Source organism: Crotalus tigris, unplaced genomic scaffold (assembly GCF_016545835.1).
Source record: "Crotalus tigris isolate CLP2741 ecotype Arizona unplaced genomic scaffold, ASM1654583v1 scf7180000017536.10889498, whole genome shotgun sequence".
Classification (NCBI taxonomy): Eukaryota; Metazoa; Chordata; class Lepidosauria; order Squamata; family Viperidae; genus Crotalus; species Crotalus tigris.
In genome coordinates, this window is record NW_024096460.1 from 2,711,511 (window position 1) to 2,730,573 (window position 19,063).

The window sequence follows — 19,063 nt, forward strand, 5'->3', positions numbered from 1 at the left end:
TTCTTTTTTAACATTATGCCATGAATAGCAGTAATAACAAATCTTTTTTTGATAATGTAATCATACAGGATTATATTTCAGAGATATAATCATGCTGATGATATAATTATTCTCTCCCTAGGGATGTTTGCTTGGCACTTACGTTGATGTCATTTTGCAACAAGCAAAAACTTTTACTGCCCTAAACTTTATATAATAAATTGTTTCCCCCTTGTGTAGTTTCTTATGCCTTTTGTATGTGTGTGTGTGGGGGGGAAGGGTTGAATTCTTTTGCATTTTAGGCATAATAGAATCATATTGGAAGGGTCTATAAGGATCGTCTGCTCCTGCTGCCTGCAATGTCTAAGAAAACAAATTAAAACACCCAGAAAGATTAGGTGTCGAACCCCTTCTTTAAAAACCTCCTTAGTTAGAGAACTCACAACTTCCACTGATAGATTAATCCACTATTTTACACATCTTACCATTAAGAAGTGTTTCTTCTATTGAAACAAAAACTTACAATTCACGTACACTATTTCTGGTCCTCATCACTGTGACTATGAAAAATAGTTATTGACCATTCTAGCTGAACATAATTAAAATGTGAACTTTTCCTCCAGACTTAGAATTGCCTATGGCTTAAGTGTGGGGCAAAATTCAAAATAAAATGCTAGGAAAAAAAATTAATGTAATTGCCTGCACAAAAAAATAAAATTGCTTTGCTTTAATTATATGTAATTTAATTTATTTTATATTATTTCCCATATATGTAGTATTTATAGTCCTTACTTAATGGTGGTAGTTGTGTCTGTAATTTTTATTGCTAAGTGATGCAATCATAAAATATGATATGACATGACTGTGTCGCTTAACAATGCTAATTCTGGCACTTCCAAATGCCATTGTTAAGCAAATCCTACAACATACATAAACATGACATCATGTGATCATCATTTGCAACTTCCTGCTGGCTTCCCCTTTGACTTTTCTTGTGGGAAGCCAGCACAGAAGGTCACAAATGGCAATCCTGTGACGGCAGGATGATGCATCTGTTGTAAGTATGAGAATTGGTTGTAAGTACCACTTGTATGAATGGTCACTGAACAACTGATTATTAAGAAAGGATCACCTGTATTTCCTTTCTAAGTTACACATGGGGGGGGGGATCTGTGATACAAAACCAAAGGTTACTAAGAGCCAGATGCGTACCTTTATTTTTAGTTAAATTTTAAATAAGTGTGAAACCACCTTTTTAAAGCAGCTATTTTTTTTAACTTTCAAATGTATAAAATATATAAATGTATAGAAGTATCAAAATGTGCATTTCTATTAATTCATTAATATGGTATTCTTCTATAAGTGACTGGAGTTGCAGCACACAAAATATGATAAATTTAGATGGAATTAAGGAGTCTTAAAGTTAAGAGGAATCATTGAGGGGCTCCAAATTACTGTAAATGTGGGAAATATTTACAGAACTCTTTTTCTTACATTATGGTAAATGTTGCCATCAGTGCAAGGACCCAGCTGTAGTATTTTCTTCTATAACTTCCTACCCCCTATTTTCTTTGTCATTCAAGCACTAGAATTATTCTATGCACCTTTTTAATTTTTTAAAAATATCACCATCCCCCAATAATGGTTCAGCGGCTGATTTCTGAGGTGAAATAAACAAGACCATAAAATTTCATGGCATATAGTATGAGATTGCTTCTAATGTGAATATCATACAAGTTGCTGTGTTAAGAAAAACTGTTGAGACAGATGGACATCATATGAAAAAAAACCTGGGATGGTTTGATTATTATTTGAACATTTCAGATTATACATTCATAAAAGATTTGACCTCAGCTTCTCTCCATCTGCTCAGCGTTCAACTGATAAGGAAAATTATACTGAAAGAAATCTATGTTACTACATCATGTAACAAATGGTTATATCAGTTTAATAAGACTACTCCCATGCTTAGGGAATACATAGAATCATTATCATTTTATTCCCAATGAGAGTTGGGGTTTAGAAATAGTAAGCTAATTTTTAAAGTTGAGAGAAATCAAAAAAATAACATATTATTTTTGTCACAGAATAGTGCTTTTCTCCTTAGGAAAAAAAATCATCTTACTAGAGTAGCATCTTACATAAGACTAGTATGACTAGAAGGTAGAATCAATCTTTCCATGGTAATGATTTATCATGTAAAGTACAGCTATGCATACATTTTTGTTGCTTTGGTTGCCAAATGGCAATTGCACAAATTGTCCTAATCTTACATTACTACTGAGACTGTTTGCCCATTGGCTGTTTTCCACTTCTCTGCCAATGGAATTGGATAAAAATTGAAATCACTTTGCTGTAATGCAAGGCTGATGTAACATAGCTCAAAAACACCAAAGTGAGCCAAAAATTTGTATACTTCTGTTTCAACTAAAACTGAATATATGTTTATTCTCAATAAGTACTTCAGAGGCCTTTTAGAAGAAATTTAAAAAATGTATCTTTTGAAAGAAAAAAGTTTAGTAACTATTAACATAAGGCATACTTCAGAAAAAAACACTTTTAGTAATCAGCTGGACTGAAGACATAAAATTTGAAGTTCCAAGGCTATGTATGCTTTTTGAAACCCTTGGTTATGATCCCAGAGATACCCCAATTTTTCTTTCCAATTGTAATTTTTGTTGATGATAAAGGGAAAATGATTAAATCTACAGCCATTATATAGTTATGCAATCACAGTGATTACATAATTATAATTAAATTAAAATGAAGCCTAATGACTATTTTTTCCTTAGCTGGACTCACTGCTTTTGTCAATGTGGCCCCTGATAGACCATTGACAGAGCAAATACATCTTTAGGTCCATGAAAAATATACCTCTGCACTTTTCCTAGATGTTAAAGCAAGCACTTCCTATTCTTCAGCTACCATCCTAAATCCATTAACTTAAAGTTAGCTGTCTTATGGTGAATTCGTAAATAAATGGCTGGGTTTTGTAAATGAACATATCTGACAAGTAATTTCCCTTCCCCCTATGATTAATTTAATTAAAAGCATTTTAGAATTTTAATGAATTGCCAGATTTGTGCTTTAATTTGGAAGATTCTCAAAATAAATATACAACGGAAATCAGAAGGTTTCTTTTAGGACTCTTGGATAAAGAAGTGGACAAAACATTTGGAACTTTGTTACTATGTATGTTGACTGCAGCGAGAATTTTATATGTGCAAAGATGGAAAGAAGCATCAACTCCCATAATAGAAGAATGGATTGCCTCACAAATATCTGATATTTTAAATCTAACTGGATTTTCAGACAGCTTTTCAGATGATGCTTGGATTGATAGTTACATTTTTACATATGTTGCAAAAACTGAGTTTAAAAATGGAGTTAAAGTATTTAATAATTCGTTTATTGAATGTAATTATATTTGTTTGAGGCTTTAAAAAAAAAAAGTAACAGAAGTGTTACATTCGCTGCAGCAACCACCACATTGTATTGTATGAACAGGAGAGGGCACTAAACAATCTTTGTTTCACATGGAGGGGATTTTGTGAGTGCATCTTTCTGCACTCAGCAGGTGACGAGCACAACTATTTATAGGGCGGGATAACAAATCTAATATAGACAGTTTGTATTGACAGTGGACAAGAGGAAGGGGCCAACCCCAGAGGAGATATCTTGATGAAAGTGAAAGAAATCTGCTGCACTGCTCATAAAATGCCTTTTATTGTATTTGTCTTCATTCTTCAAAATGAGCACTAGTATGTCTTGATCAATTATGTCCCAATATGAATCAGATTTTAAGGGCTGCGGTACAGAAAAGGGGAAAAAATGGGCACAAACCATTGTGAACTTTAGATTGTGTGCTCTTCCCAAAGTAGAACTGTTTCTCACTAATCACGGTGAGCTTGACACATCATCAACATTCAACAGAGTGTGGTTAATACCTATGATGTTTTGTTTGCAACTCATCCACTTCAAATTTTGGGGTCTGAAGCTAATTCTATCATTATCACATCAAATAACATTTACAATTAACTAAAACTTAAGGTTTCATATTACACTAGATTGACACAAAACAAAAGATGAAAAAAAAAAAATAACATGCAGTGCCCTGGTAGTCATGACAATAAAGGAGAAAGAACTAGAGAAAGTGTTCAGGCTAAAAGCTTGCTGAACCTCTTTCATCACTGGTGATCCTTAGGAAAAGCTGAACTTTGCTGTGGTGTTAGGAAGAGCTGCTGACATAATGATGCATTATTTCTGCTCTCTTCCCTTCCCTTTGCATTTTTTGCTGCTGTCAAGTATTCTGTAGTACATTAAACAATGGGATACGGTGTCAATCATAGCTTGGAGACAAGATAAAAGCTGTATTGTGGGGATGTGGGGTAATATTGGACTTGCTAAGACATTCCAGTGATGTTGTAAATTACTAATGAGGAAAAGCACTAAGATGAAATAAGGCATAGTTTGTGATGCCCAGGCTCAACGTGAGTCTTTTAGAACATGCTTGATACGATGTGCACACTTTTCTACCTGTTCTTCAAGCTAAACAAATCAAGTTTTGCTTATTTTAACCATTTCCAAGTAACTGTTTACTATTTTGATTATCTCAACAGAATACTTTAAAAAACATAATGCTGAGCTGTTTGCATAATAACTTTGGCACCCTGTATTTTTTAAGAAGTAAGCAAAGAATCTGAAAGTTAAATTAATTTGGAATTCAGAACACTTTTTTTTCTGAATAGAATTATTTTAACTCCCAGTATTTGTGCTCCATAGGTGAAGTTCAGTAATAAACTTTCATTTTTTAAGCTTTTTTCTATTCCTCATTTAAAAGCAGGATTTCCTGTTTTTTATGGGGTCCCCATTAGAGGATTTAAAAAGTAAATAATAAAAAACAACAAACAAGAATATTTTACAGTTCAAAACTATAAAAATGTTCAATGGTTCAATATCTGCTTGCAAAGGTCACCATCACATTTGTTGTTCATTCAAAAATTGCATGCTCTTGTTCATACTTAATCTATTTTTGGTTCATCACCTTTTTCCTTCCAGAGATTAGGTGGGATTCAAATCTCTTCCAGATTCTTAAAGATAAGGATAACAGGAGGACTGCACTTAATTTCAACATGGTTCTTGCCTGATGTGCTTTTTATAGCACTAAAATAATTCTCTGTTCTCATGCCAAATAGGCAGAAAAGTATGAGGATTTTGTGAGTGCAGCAGGAGACAGAGATTGCCATTCTGGTGAGAAGAAGTGTATTTATTGAATAGAACATACATCCTGCATATGACCATAGACTCTTCCAATATGATTAAGTTTATTTTAATTTAAATTATATATATTCATTCTGAGTTAATGATAGACTCAGTAAGGCAATTTGGGAGAGCAGCTACTTTATTTTTATTTATACATTTATATATTTATACACATATACATTTATACACACACACACACATATATACACTTATACATTTATACACTTATAATCCCACCTTTATTAGTTTTACAACAATGGCGAACTTATCCGAAATAACTTATTCCTCCTATTTTCCCTCACAACAACCCTGTGAGGTGGGTTGGACTGAGAGACTGGTGCAAAGTCACCCAGCTGGCTTTCATGGCTAAGGCAGGACTTGAGCTCATTTTCTCTTGTTTTCTGGCCTGGTGCCTTAACTACTAGACTAAAAATGGCGACTTCTTGGGGCAGTTCATAACTTTGAATCTTGCTTTATCACCATGACAACAAGATACTTTGCTCTATTGAAAATTCATAATGGGAATATATAACAGACAACTAAGATAGCTTCAAACATCTCAGAACCACTACACCATACCTTTCAAAAATCCTGGAGCACCAGGGAAATACCTGAGGATTGGAAAAGGGCTGATGTGGTTCTCATCTTCAAGACAGGAAAAAAAAAACAGACACATGAAACTACAAACCAATCAGTTTAGCATTAATATCTGGGAAGATCCTGGAAAAAATAATAAAAAACAGATCTGTGAACAACTAGAAGCAAACAAAGTTATAACTGGTAGCCAGCATGGGTTTGTTAAAAACAAATTATGCCAAACCAATCTTATTTCATTCTTTGATAAAGTGACCAAATTAGTAGACCAGCGAAACGCTGTGGACATAGTATACTTAGATTTCAGTAAGGCATTTGACAAAGTAGACTACAATCTACTACTTGGTAAGCTAGAAAATATGGAATAGACAATATCACCACTAGATGGATTTGTAGCCAGCTGACAAACCGTACCCAATGAGTAGTCTTCAATGGTACTACATCCACATGGAGAGAAGTAAACAGTGGGATATCACAAGGTTCAGTCTTAGGCTCATACTTTTCAATATCTTCGTCAATGACATAGATGAGGGAATAGAAGGGGAACTCATCATAATTGCAGATGAACTAAACTGTCAGGAATAGCCAACACCCCAGAAGACAAGCTCAGGATTCAAAAAGATCTTGATAAACTTGAACAATGGGCCCTATCCAACAAAATGAGTTTCAATGTGGAGAAAAGCAAAGTTTTACATTTAGGCAGGAAAAATAAAAAAAAAATAAGTACAGATTAGCTCAAAAACAGCAACTGTGAAAGGGACCTTGGAGTCCTAGTGGACGATCACTTGATCAACCAACGCAGCAGCCAAAAAAGGTAATGCTATCCTGGGTTATATAAACAGAGGCATAAAATCAAGATCATGCGAAGTATTAGTACCACTTTATAAAACCCTAGTGAGACCACAACTGGAATACTGCAACCAATTTTGGTCACCATACTACAAAAAAGATGTTGAGACCTTAGAAAAAGTTCAGAGAAGAGCAACTAAGATGATCAAAGGCCTGGAGACTAAAACATATGAGGAATGGCTGCAGGACTTGGGTTTGGCTAGTCTAAAGAAAAGAAGAAATAGAGGTGACATGATAGCAGTATTCCAATATTTGAGAGCCTGCCACAAAGAAGAGGGGGTCAAATTATTCTCCAAAGCACCAGAGAGCAGGATAAGAAACAATGGTTGTAAACTGATCAAAGAGAGAAGCAACCTGGAATTAAGGAGAAAGTTCCTAACAGTGAGGACAATTAATCAGTGGAACAGCTTGCCTTCAGAAATCGTGGGCGCTCCATCACTGGAGGTTTTTAAGAAGAGACTGGATGGTATAGGTTCTCCTGCTTGAGTTGGGGGGGGGGCTGGACTAGAAGACCTCCAAGATCCTTTCCAGATTCTATTCTATTCTATTCTGTTCTCAACCTGCTCAAGTTCTGCCCAGGTTATCATCTTCACATTTTATGTTAAGCAATTCATGATACTCATATTGATACTGTCATTACCATAAACAATCTGCATTTAGCAGTGAATTTTAGTTGGAGAGAATCAATCCTGGCATGTTGCTTAAGGAGCTCTGATGAGAACTTACTTCAGGCTTTCACTTCACAATCAATAGCAATGCATCATTTTCTCACAGCAACTTCCTGTCAAATGAAGTGAAAGAATAGATGCTACACAACATGTCAGAGTTTCTAGTGAATGAATACTGTTATTTATTGATGCCTTGTAACATTGGAGACATTATTTTTCTTTCTATGTTTGATTATATACACAAATCTATCTCTGTCTCTGTTTCTGTCTCTGTTTCTTTCTCTGTCTCTGACCATCTCTAACTCTATCTCTATCCTTTTTATTCAAAGTCCCCATCAGAATATAACTTTTATACTAGCTATGGATTTAGTCAGTGGTGGGATTCAGCCAGTTTGCACCAGTTTGGCAGAACCAGTAGCTAATTGTTTGTTGCCCAGGCCCAGAATGGACTTCTGGAAGTAGCATCTACACAGAGAACTGGTTTTTCACATATTTAAATCGCACCACTGGATTTAGCTAAAGTCATGCACTAATTTCCTGTTTCATATGTTATAGAAGGATATCAGGGAAATAGACAAAGCTATTCTCTTTCATTTAAACAAGGTCTAGAAGATCTTATCATGAATTTTCTAAAGTCTCATCTGTCTGTTGGTATAGAAAAATGAACGATAACTTCGTGGTCCTTTGGGTTGAAGAAGACACAATGTTGTGCAGTTCATATTTTGATACAGAAAGTGGCTCTGCAGTCCCTAAATTCAAAGTCCAGCACAATTGTGAACTGGAAGTTCATTGTTACAATAACTCTGAGTGTTATTCTGTGATGCCATTCATGATTTTCCATCAGTTTTTGGTGGTCTCGTTCTTCAAAGCTGGTGTAGGCTTCATAACACAGAGCTTGCCAACAGGTTCTGTCAACAGCTCTAGCTTGGCTGGATGTCAAAGTGTCATAGCTTTACTTCACAGCATTTGCATGGATAACCTTGAGGTCTCTTTCTGGTCACCAGTTCACATAAAACAACTGGCGAGGCATACAGTGGTCATCCAGTCTAATGATTTGTCCCATCCATTCCATCTGGGTTCTGATAATCAGGGTGTCAGAGCTGGTGAACTCTGAATTATCCAAGATCTCCAGGTTGGAGAAATGATCTTGCTAATGAATACCAAGGGTGGAGCAGAAGACAACATATAAAATTCCTCCAGTTATTTAATGTCTAGGACTCACATCTATATAGGAGAGAAGGGATAAGCACAATTCTCAGGGATAGCATACACAGGAATAATTCCCAGTTTGTGATTTGGTGACCACTAATTATCTACTAGGCAGATCATTCCATATTTTAGCATAAATATTTTGTAAAATGGTAAAAATCTCAAAAGATGTTGGTATTCTTGCCCATATTTTTAGACAGAACCATCATTGTCTCAGGGCATTGGGAGATCTTATCAGTTATTTTACACATTTCTTAATTTTACAATTCATTTTGTAATCCTGCAGATGCTATTTTTGAGAGACCTATAAAGCATGGTGCATTGACTATCAACTCTTGGTTTATGGAGTGATGCTCAAAAGTTTTTGATTATTCAAAAATGAAATACATAAAACAAAAGTCTTGGAATCTTGGAATCACTCTTGTAAGCACAACTGAGAACAAAAGAGATAGTTCTTTACTGTTTTACTTTTTAAAGTCATGACTTATTGATATTGGAATAGCTGCAGTATGCTCTATAAAATGAAAGCAGGTTATTTTATCTACTCTCCTGACTCTCTCTTTGCATCAGATCAGTGAGTTGCTATATTCAGTGTTTCAGTTCTAATATAATCTCACATGAAGTATCACATCAAGGAGAGATTAAACATTACTATCTGCAGGGAGATCTAATAGTCCCCTTGAATGCAATAAATGAAGATTTTCACTGCAAATATTTGTTAGGAACAGGAGCTCATTGTTATACTAGCCAGAACAACAAGTTACAATATCAACTGCATTTTGCTCTTCAGTTTTTATCTTTCAGCTTTAATTAATAAGATCCTGTACTATTTATGCCAGCTTTCAACAGATGATTGAGCTCAGTGGCACTTGAAAGCCAAAATGCAGACAGTTCTACTTCAGTTCCTACTTGAAGAATCAAATTGTTCAGCGAACTAGGATATAATTGGTTCCAGTTGTAACTTTTATTATGTATTCTCTGGATACAGGCAGCAGAGTCATTAGCAGATTAAAAGGAAAAGAAGCAATTCCTGTAACAATAACATTAGACTTTTATAAATCATTATAGAGAACTGGAATTTTATCAGTCATTTACCATATTATATACCCTTCCAGAGAGCCAATTTGGTGGACAGTAGTGGTTAAAAACATCATGGTAGAAACTGGGAGATTGTAAGTTCTGGACCTACATTAGGCACAAAGCCAGCTAGGTGACCTTGGGCCAGTCACTTCTCTCAGGCTTAGAAAGCAGATAATGGCAACCATTTTGGAAAGCTTGCCAAGAAAAACACAGGGACTTGTCCAGGTGCTCTCCAGGAGTCAAAGAAACCCCTTCAAGTATTTTAAACAAGTCAGTGGTGAAATTTAGGACAGTTAAATCTCAACATTGACCAATTGGAACCATAGTTAAGTCTATTTCCTCAAATCCTCTACATATATATTGAAAAATTCATTAGGGCAATCTTGGAACTTTAAAATGTTTGGTTTTAAGGCTATGGGGTACTCTTTCACAGACATATGGAGATTAAAAGAGGACACACAGGATAATGGCATTCCCATAGACAATAGGTGGAGGGTAGCAGTGACCACCAAGCCACTTGCTAGGCACGAAGGTGAGTCGAGTGAGAAGGCTGAGACTTTCAATTTTGCATCCTACTGGCTTCAACCATCTGCCACAAGGATAGGGTGTTTGAAGGCTCCAAATCATGACTGAGGCTAGAGGCAGGGAAATGTGGCCCATTTATGACTTGTGAACTTCAACTCCCAGGATTCCTCAGCCAGCATAGCTTGCTCAGGAATTCTGGGAGTAGAAGTCCATAAGTCATGAAAGAGTCATAGTTCCCCACCCTAACTTAAGCAGTTGATTGTTTTTCTGCTCCCAGGCTCTAAAACCTCTGTTTATCCCTGGATGAATTTCAAGTCCCAATTCACTCGCCAACTTTTTGCTCAGTCATGGTCATCTGCTCTGCAAAAGGAAAGTTCACCATTATTTCCCTGGAAATCCTGTACTGGCAAATATGTATGCTATAACTACTTCTGGCCCAATATTTATACTACTACTATAGTTTATTGCCATTTGGTTGGTTATAAACCTGTACTTGCTATATTTCAGATTCTCGTAAAAATTATATGAGAATTTTCACAACACAGAGGGAGATGCAAGGTCAACAGAAAAAAATATATTTTCCCAAATAGTTTCTGTAGGGTTGAAACTTTTTGAAATTCTTTTTAGTAGGCACTAGTGTTGGTTTTTTTCTAAAATTGGTATGTAAAGCTTTTCTTCTTTTTGTTTTCTTAACCTTTGTTTGGAAAGAAAGCTCATGGAGTCCTGGATTTGGAAAGTTCATGAGTTTTGAATTGCAGACTCCTTCCCTGTGTTAAAAGAGTTTGAAGTGTTATGGTAAATGCTTATTCCAGTGTTTCTCATGCCCTTTGAGCAGTTTTTGCAATATTTGGATAATATACGCCCTAACTACTTGTCTCCGTGCAGGGTTTTCTAAAATGATGCTGTGGAGAAAAAATAAACAAACATTGCATGACATATCTTATTAAATTAGTATAAATAATAAATGTGGATCATGGGGGAAGATACCAGGAGAATCTCTGCATCATTAATTGACTAGAAAAACTTGTGGTCAGAACTTCTGATATTAATAGTCTTCTGTTCTTGAACAATCTTGTTTCTTGTTTTTTGTTTTCATCTCATTTTGCCTTTATGACCAATTCTGCATCAAATATAGCAAATTTATGAAGAAACATAGATAGTTGTCCCACATTTAGTAAATACAACTAGGCTTATAGAATTTATAGTCAACCTTCACATATCATGCTAAACATAGATGCCCATTCCTATCTATGACAATGTTCTTTCATCTTTGTTTTTATTTTACTTTTCAATTACTATCCCAGTTGAGAGCTAGGCAGGCTATAAATTGTATAAATGAAATAAAACATATACCTTGATGTCATGACCTACATATCTGCCCTACCCCCCTTTTTATGCTAGGTCATAGTGTACTTTGTATGGTCTGGGCTTGATTTGTTGTGTAAATCACAATAATTTGATTTATTCAACAAACTATGCTGATCTGTAGCCTAGAATGTTATGTAGATCCAGTCATAATGAGCCACCATTAGTTCATTTACACAAAAGGTGAGCAAATTAGTACAGGTTGTCCTTAACGTATGATCACATTTGAGCCTAAAACATCTGTTGCTAAGGGAGACAATCGTTAAGTGAGTTTTGCCCCATTTTATGACTGTTCTTGCCACAGTTGTTAAATGAATCTGCCTTTCCCATTGACTTTGCTTGACAGAAGATTGCAAAAGGAAATCACAAGACCCAAGTACACTGCGACAGACATAAATATGAGTCAGTTGCCAAGCGTGTGAATTTTGATCACATGACCATGGGGAAGCTGCAATGGCCATAAGTCACTTTTTTTCAGTGCCATTGTAACTTTGAACTGTTGTAAGTTGTAGTAGCCAACGTTCTGGGAAGACTAGTCTGGCAAAGTGGATGAGTATATGTCACATGGGTTGGAGGAGTTCTGAAGTTGGTGAAACTAAAATTGGTGAAAAGGTTTGTGAATTAAAAAAAATCTGATAACCCTACCCTTACCCCCTCCCCCTCCCCCTAACCCCTAACCCCTACCCCTAACCCCTAACCCCTAACCCTAACCCTAACTCTAACTCTACCCCTAACCCTAACCCTAATCCCTTACCCTTAAACCTTAACTCTAATCCTTAAGCCTTAACCCTAACCTTAACACTAGGCACTAAGGATTGTTATTGTAAAAAATCAATATAACATTTCTTTAAAAAAAAACCTGTAATCCTTATTTTTAGGCCTTACTTTCACATTTATAGCTTTCCTGTGTTATTATAAAACTGCATGAAGCTGCTTTAAATTTTCAGTGATCATGATTAGAGAACTTCTGGGGCATAAAAAAGGGAATTATGACTATAGGTGATATCTGGGCCGTGGATTGCCTAGCTTTGATCTATCCAAACACTTTTTATCTTGCCAGAGCTACCTCTTTTCTACAATAAGATAGCTTGTGTCAAATAAAGGCTACCTTTTATTAACAGCTCAATACTAGAAGTCTCACTAATTACATTTTTTTTAATCTTCATGATTTTTAAAATTAAAGCATCACTTTAATGTGATCAGGATGTGAAAAATAAACCAGGAACATGAATCAGAAATCTTGTGCATTGTAGCTGCTCACAACAACTATTTTGCATTTTTTATAAAGATGGCTGGTGTTTTGCTTAAGTTTAGTGTTCCTATGTACGTCTTTCAGAGGTACACCCACCTATGGCCTAGCAAAGTGGTTAAGCTTAAAACTCAAACACCTGATCAGTGACTCCCTAACCACGGTGAAATCCTCTGAAGATTTTTTGATGCAATTACGTACATTAAAGGTTAGAGATGATGAAATCATGATCTCATTCGATGTAGTATCCCTCTTCACATCCATTCCCCAAAATCTAGCATCTCTATTTTTAGAAACCTTCTGCAAAAAGGAGAAATACAACACCCCAATTCTCCTAGCACAGAGGACTACATACAATTACTGGGTTTCTGCCTTCAAACTTATTTTACTTACAACGACACAACTTATGAACAAGTGAAGGGCACACCCATGGGGTCACCCATTTCAAGCATCATCGCTGAAGCAGTACTGCAGGATCTAGAACGTGTTGTCATGGCTGATTATCAACCTAGTTTTTGGGTTAGGTATGTGGACGACACCTTTGCAGTCATTAAGCGATGTGATACCACCAAATTCTTACAGAAACTGAATTCATTCCATCCAGACATCCAATTTACAGCAGAAGAGGAGGACAACAACACCTTACCCTTCCTGGATGTCTTGGTCCATCGCCTTCCAGATGGCAACCTATCAACCACCGTCTATCGAAAAACCACTCACACTGATAGAATTCTCCACTACCAAAGCAATCACCCTATATCGCATAAAATCAGCTGTTTAAGAACTTTATTCAAAAGAATCAAGACACACTGCAGCACAGAAACAGCAAAATCTAAAGAGAAAGCATACCTTCTCAGCATATGCAAACAAAATAATTACCCACCAAGCTTCATCAAACGTTGCTGCAAAGATAAAACACCACACTCAAACTACAATGCTCCAACGAATACAACTTGGGCAACACTCCCATACATCAATGGAGTCTCAGAAGCAACTGCCAGGATCCTTGCCCCATACAATATCAACATAGCACATAAACTCAACCAAATGTTACGTTCCCAGTTGATGCAACCCAAAGAACCATTACCAATCAGGGATTTGTCCTCCATCGTATACAAGATCAACTGCAACACATGCCAATGTAACTACATTGGAGAAACATCAAAAAAACTTAAGACCAGAATACATGAGCATGTTTTGGCAGTAAGAAGACAAGAACAGCGCTCCCAAGTCTGGACCCATATAGCTGAGCATGGCCACACTTTCAACTTTAAAGGAGCAGAAGTCATTGCTCATGATTCCACCAAAGGAGGCCGTCTTTTAAAAGAAGCTTGGTTTTCAGACTGTCATTCTATTAATAGACACATAGACCTACTACCTCCTTACCAAATCCTAAAAAGACATTTACAAAAACATAAAGTACCTAAACACTTCAACCCAACCAATAATAACACAAAAACACCACCCCAGCCACTTATCAAACCCCAAAACAACACAATAGATATCCTTTCTACAACACAATCCTTTTCATCAAACCTAACTAAAGAATATAATTCTAACACAACCATGACAACTCACACAACCAACACAACATGTTCTGATATTCTCACACACAGAAACAACAACCCCCCTGACCACAACATCCAGGACACAAACATCCAAAACATAAATCCTGCAACCTCACAAGATACTCACACACAACAAAACATACACACACAACACCTAAGTAACAACAGAATATTAAGACCAAGACCAAAACTCCCCCCTACAATGAAATATGACTTATCACATTCAATGGAACAAAATATTACAGCCCAATTCCCAAACACCACAAAACCACCCACAACTAATAAGCATAACAAATGAACACACACAAACATTCCAAATAACCGTACCCAACAAAACACACACACACAACAACCCTACACCAAACAAACTATACAATCCAAGAGGCAGGTTAAAAGGCATGCTGGATCTACGCGCCAAACAGCTGACAAGCGCGACTTTTAAAATGGTCTTGAGACTGACTGCTCTATGCCTTTAAGAGCTTCTTGGGCACAATGTGTGCACATGCCTCACTTCAACTGTTTTTTAACTGTTATGTAAATTTATGCACATGCTCCCCTTCTCATTTAGCCCTTTGCTCTGATGATGTTAACAGGTTGTTAACGAAAGCTCAGCAGTTAATAAAAAAAAGCCTTTCATCTTACATCCCAGAGCTCTTTATTTTTATCTGATTGACTTTAAATGTCCATACCTGGGATTCCTATATTCAAAATTATTAAAGACATACACACACACACACACACACACACACATATACATACATACACACACACACACACACACACACACACATATATATATATGTATGTATTAAAAATAATGGTAAAAATAAAAGAGTAATTCCTGGGTGTATGCATACTAGGAAATAAAACGTGAGTACCAGGAAAAGTTAAAACATTAAAAGTTTTATAAAACGTTTAATGTGTTAACTTTTCCTGGTGCTCACGTTTTATTTCCTAATATGCATAAACCCAGGAATTACTCTTTTATTTTTACCATTATTTTTAATACATACATACATACATACATACATACATACATACATACATACATATATACACACGCACGCACACACACACACAGCATTGCACATATTAGAACTAAAGTTCTTGGACAATTTCTAGCTAATTTTAAAAGGGTACAAATAAAATAACATTATTATGTAATTTTATTATAAAATTAAAATAATTTGATAATGTAAACCATCCTATAAAGCTTAAGAAAAATATCTAATTATAGATCCTAGATATAATTGTTAACAAAGAAAAGGAGGAATAGTTGCTAACAGAAGTCTGAGTCTAATCTGCTGTTTTGCAAAACTTGGATATGTTATAGGTCCCGGGTTTTTTCTTATCCGATAGAAGAAAGTCAACATAACATACTCAGAATATTGTGCATATTCTCAACAATAAAGGAAAGATTAAGTTTTTTGGTTATTCTTGTAAAATGGACAATGAAACAGTAGGTGAAGGATAGATTACCACAAGGACAGGTATGACTAGCAATTGTAAGTTTATTACATTTCCCATATAGGAATACTGAGTGCTTGCTGAATCTGGCCCTAAAACAGAGCCTTAATTGTCATGGAGTTCTAGGTTCTAGCTTGGGAAAGAATGATCTTGCAAATGATGGAATGTGATGGTTGAATCATTAAAACTCACTTTGTTCCTCTTAAATGTTTTTGAGTAGCCAGTATAAGGATCACCAGGTAATCCCAGCTCTAAACTAAATAGGGAAATTGAAAAATATTCTGAAAAAGGCAGTGGCAAATTGTAATTGCCAAGGAAATTACAAATATCCCTTCTGAAGTTATTAGGAGCTAAGCTTAAAGGCGAAATTACTGATTAACATTATATCAGTCACAAGGTTAATAATGAATGGTTGCTGCCTCAGTAATGCAGAAAGTTTAATCTGATCATTATTTCACTGCCTTGCCTCTTGAAAGAAAAAAAAAGGTAATAATAATAATAATAATAATAGTAAAGTTGGAAGGGACCTTGGAGGTCATCTAGTCCAACCCCCTGCTCGGGCAGGAAACCCTACACCATTTCGGACAAATTGCTGTCCAGTCTCTTCTTAAAAACTTCCAGTGTTGGAGCATTTACTGCTTCTGGAGGCAAGCTGTTCCACTGATTAATTGTTCTCACTGTCAGGAAGTTTCTCCCTAGTTCTAGGTTGCTTCTCTCCTTGATTAGTTTCCACCCGTTGCTTCTTGTCCTGCCTTCAGGTGCTTTGGAAAATAGCTTAATTCCCTCTTCTTTATGGCAGCCCCTGAGATATTGGAATACTGCTATCATGTCCCCCCTTGTCCTTATCTTCGTTAAACTAGACATACCCAATTCTAGCAACCGTTCCTTATATGTTTTAGCCTCCAGTCCCCTAATAATCTTTGTTGCTCTTCTCTTTACTCTTTCTAGAGTCTCAACATCTTTTTTACATCGTGGTGACCAAAACTGGATGCAGTATTCCAAGTGTGGCCTTACCAAGGCATTGAAGAGTGGTATTAATACTTAACGTGATCTTGATTCTATCCCTCTGTTAATGCAGCCTAGCACTGTGTTGGCCTTTTTGGCAGCTGCAGCACACTGCTGGCTCATATTTAAGTGATTGTCTACTAGGACTCCGAGGTCCCTCTCACAGCTACTACTATTGAGCATGGTGCCACCTATGCTGTACTTGTGCCTTTGGTTTTTCTTGCCTAAATGTAGAACCTTGCTTTTTTCACCATTGAATTTCATTTTGTTAGTTAGTGCCCAGTGTTCAAGTCTGTCCAGATCCTTCTGTATCTGAAGCCTGTCTTCTGGAGTGTTGGCTATTCCTGCCAGCTTGGTGTCATCTGCAAATTTGATGAGTTCCCCATCTATCCCTTCATCCAAATCGTTGATGAAGATGTTGAAGAGTACTGGGCCCCGAACAGAGCCCTGGGGCACCCCACTACACACTTCCCTCCATATAGATGCAGTTCCATTGAGGACCACTCGCTGAGTACGGCCGGTCAGCCAGCTACGGATCCATCTGGTGGTGGTTCTGTCTACCCCACATTTTTCTATCTTGTCAAGTAGTAGGTTGTGATCTACTTTATCAAATGCCTTACTGAAGTCCAAGTAAATTATGTCCACAGCAGTCCTCTGATCCACTAATTTTGTCACTTGGTCAAAGAATGCAATAAGATTTGTCTGGCATGATCTAATTTTGACAAACCCATGTTGGCTTTTAGTAATGACTTTGTTTGCCTCTAGGTGTTCGTTGATTCGTTGTTTGATTATCTTTTCCAGGATCTTCCCAGGTATTGAGGTCAGGCTGATAGGTCTGTAATTCCCTGGATCCATTTTTTTTCCTTTTTTGAGGATGGGAACTACATCTGCTCTTTTCCAGTCCTCTGATAGTTCCCCTGTGTTCCAGGATCTTTGAAAAATATAGTTCAGTGGCTCCGATATTACATCTGCCAGTTCCTTGAGAACTATGGGGTGTAATCCATCTGGTCCTGGCGATTTGAACTCATCTAGGCTGGACAGGTGCTCCCTAACCATTTTCTTGCCTATCTTAACTTGTGTTTCTGTTTTGTTTTTTTATGGCACTATTTTTGATAGGTTGGTCTGTTTTTTCCCTTTGTGTAAAGACAGATGCAAAACACGAGTTAAATAGTTCTGCTTTCTCCCTGTTGTTTGTCACCTTCTTGCCACTTCCACCCACTAATGGACCAATAGTTTCCTTCACTTTTTTCTTGTTTTTTACATGTTGAAAGAAGCTTTTTTTGTTATTTTTGACTTTGGTCGCAAGCCTTAGTTCATTTTGAGCCTTGGCTTTCTTCACTTCATCTTTGCAGGCTCGGGCTATTTGCTGATATTCTGACTTAGTTATGTTCCCCTCTTTCCACTTTCTGTACTTGTCCTTTTTATCTTTCAATTTGTCAGAGAGGTCTTTATGCAGCCATGCTGGTTTCTTTTGAGAGCTGTTATTTTTCCTCTTTGTTGGTATTGTGCTAGACTGTGCTTTTATTATCTCATTTTTCAAAATTTCCCAAGCTTCTTGAGTTGTTTTCCCCTTGAGGATTTTCATCCATGGAATCCTTCCCAAGCCCTCTCTAAGTTTATTGAAATTAGCTCTCTTGAAGTCCAAGACTCTGGTTTGACTGTGTTCTATTGGTTGTGCTTCTATAATGTTGAATTCTAATATTGCATGATCACTTCCTCCCAGGGTTCCTATGGCTTCAACACCGTCTATCATTTCATCTTTGTTAGTGAGAATTAGATCCAAGATGGCTAATCCCCTAGTTCCCTTCTCTACTTTTTGGGAGACAAAGTTGTCTGCTAGGTTTGCCAGGAACCTGTTTGATCTTCCACTTGGTGCGGAGTTTGTCTCCCAGTTGATGTCAGGGTAGTTAAAGTCCCCCATTGATAAACGCGTCTTACTGATACAGAATAACATAATCTCCATGGGAGCAGAATTACTTTTTTTTAAAAAAACCTTTTTTAAAAGGTGAGTTTGGATATCAGCAGTGAGATAATGACCACTGGCAATAATGGAATGATTATAAATGGGAGGTGGAATTTTGTAATTCTGTAATAAACCCTTGTCTGGATATTCTTGTCCAAAAACAGTCCAGGTTTTTTTTTTTTTTAAAGAATGAAGTGTAATATTCTAAGGGAAATAAATTTACCTTGCCATTTTGTAGAAGCATATAAGAATAGTTTGTTTCCATTTTATTCTACTTGTG

General features: G+C 36.5%; 1 protein-coding gene across 1 annotated transcript in view; it reads left to right on the forward strand.

Annotated features, from left to right (window-relative positions):
- Positions 1 to 19,063, forward strand: part of LOC120298798 (SEC23 interacting protein) — a 60,174-nt gene that overhangs the window by 38,019 nt on the left and 3,092 nt on the right. The window lies entirely within an intron of this gene.